This window comes from Eretmochelys imbricata, chromosome 6 (genome assembly GCF_965152235.1).
Source record: "Eretmochelys imbricata isolate rEreImb1 chromosome 6, rEreImb1.hap1, whole genome shotgun sequence".
Lineage (NCBI taxonomy): Eukaryota > Metazoa > Chordata > Testudines > Cheloniidae > Eretmochelys > Eretmochelys imbricata.
Window position 1 is genome coordinate 14,316,422 of NC_135577.1, and position 1,794 is coordinate 14,318,215.

At 47.2% G+C, this 1,794-nt stretch overlaps 1 pseudogene; it reads right to left on the reverse strand.

Annotated features, from left to right (window-relative positions):
* Window positions 1-519: 519 nt before the first annotated feature.
* Window positions 520-1,463, reverse strand: LOC144266420 (olfactory receptor 5W2-like; annotated as a pseudogene).
* Between the last annotated feature and the right edge of the window lie 331 nt (window positions 1,464-1,794).

The following is a 1,794-nucleotide window of genomic DNA, read 5'->3' on the forward strand; positions in this document are numbered from 1 at the left end:
ATCCTGTATAAGCTTTATACAGAGTAAAACAGATTTATTTGGGGTTTCAACCCCATTGGGAGCTTGATATCTGTGTACTACAGACAGGTGTCCTGTTGAGCTGGTTTCAGTCTACATCTGCAGTTTTGGGGACATGACCCAGGGCCTGGGTCTGTGTTGCAGCTGGCAAGTGTGTCTGGCTCAGCAAGACAGGGTTCTGGAGGCCCAGGCTGGAAGGAAAAATGGGCTCAGAGGTAATTTCATCACATGAGGTGACAGTTCCAAGGAGCTCTCTGTGACATAACCCAGCACTCTATGCACTTGGGTTTCCTGCATTTCCTGTGATGCTTCCCGTGTATAGTCCACTGATCTCAGTTGGGGCGTGGAGACCTTGTTGGAATACAAACAAATTAATAATAATAACAATATAATAATGAACAAAACTACCACGGGCTCACCGAAATTATTTTGTACTGGGCTGGGAATTGAATTCACCTGTTTCCACTCCCCACCACTAAACCAGTACTGAATTAAACAGATTCAAGAATTGGTTAGCAGTTTATTCATTGCTTTCCTCAGGGCGTCCTTCACCTCCGCGTTCCTCAGGCTGTAGATGAGGGGGTTCAACAAGGGGATCAGCAGCGTGTAAAACACTGAGGCCACTTTGTCTGTATCCATGGAATAGCTGGAGGTGGGACGTAAATACATGAAGAGGAGGGTGCCATAAAACAGGACCACAGCGGTCAAGTGGAAAGTGCAGGTGGAGAAGGCTTTGTGTCGGCCCTCGGCAGAGCGGATCTGCAGGATGGTGGAGGTGATATAGACATAGGAGAGGAGGACAGTCACAAAGCTGGTCATTATAATGAAGCACGTGAAAGTAAGCATCACAATCTCATTGATGAGGGTGTCAGAACAGGAGAGCGCCAACAGTGGGGGGATGTCACAGAAGAAATGATTGATGATGTTGGAGCTGCAGAATGACAGCCGAAATATAAAACACGTGTTTATCATTGAATCCACCACCCCCACAGCGTACACCCCAGCCACCAGCTGTTTACAAAGCTGCCTGGACATGGTGACCGTATAGAGCAGCGGGTTACAGATGGCCACATAACGGTCATACGCCATCACAGCCAGCAAGAGGCACTCAGCATCTTCAAAAATGACGGAGAGATACATTTGCACGGCGCAGGCAGTGTAAGAAATGGTTTTCCTCTTGGCTAAAAAATTCAGCAGCATCTTAGGGGAAATTGTTGATGAAAGGCAAAGGTCACAGAAAGGCAAATTCCTGAGGAAATGGGGTGTGGAGTCGGAGTGTGGAGTCGGAGATCAATCGTGATTAACAAGATCAACCCCCCATTCCCCAAAAGGGTGATACCATAAATCAGTAGGAACACCCCAAACAGGGGAACCTGCATCTCCGGACGATCTGTCAGTCCTGAGAGAATGAATTCGGTCACCTCCGAGTGATTTCCCTCTTCCATCTTCTCTGAACAGAGATCAGGCTGCTACAGCGATGTGGGCAGGTGGATGATGTGGAAAACCTGTCCCTTCTCTGTAATGAAGTAAATGAAGATAAATGGAGATCAGTTTCTCAATGGACATCAGTACCCGCTCAGGGAAGGGCTTAGTCCACAGATCCAGATGTTCACAGCTGGTCATTCCAGGTGTTCGATAAAATGCACATGCTGTGCAAATACAATGACAGGCAGGTTAATCATGCCCCCCACACACAAACATTCCTGTTCACTAATCCAAACAGAAAACAGTGATTTGTGACTCTGCTGTGAGAGAATCAGTCTGAAGAGATGATTC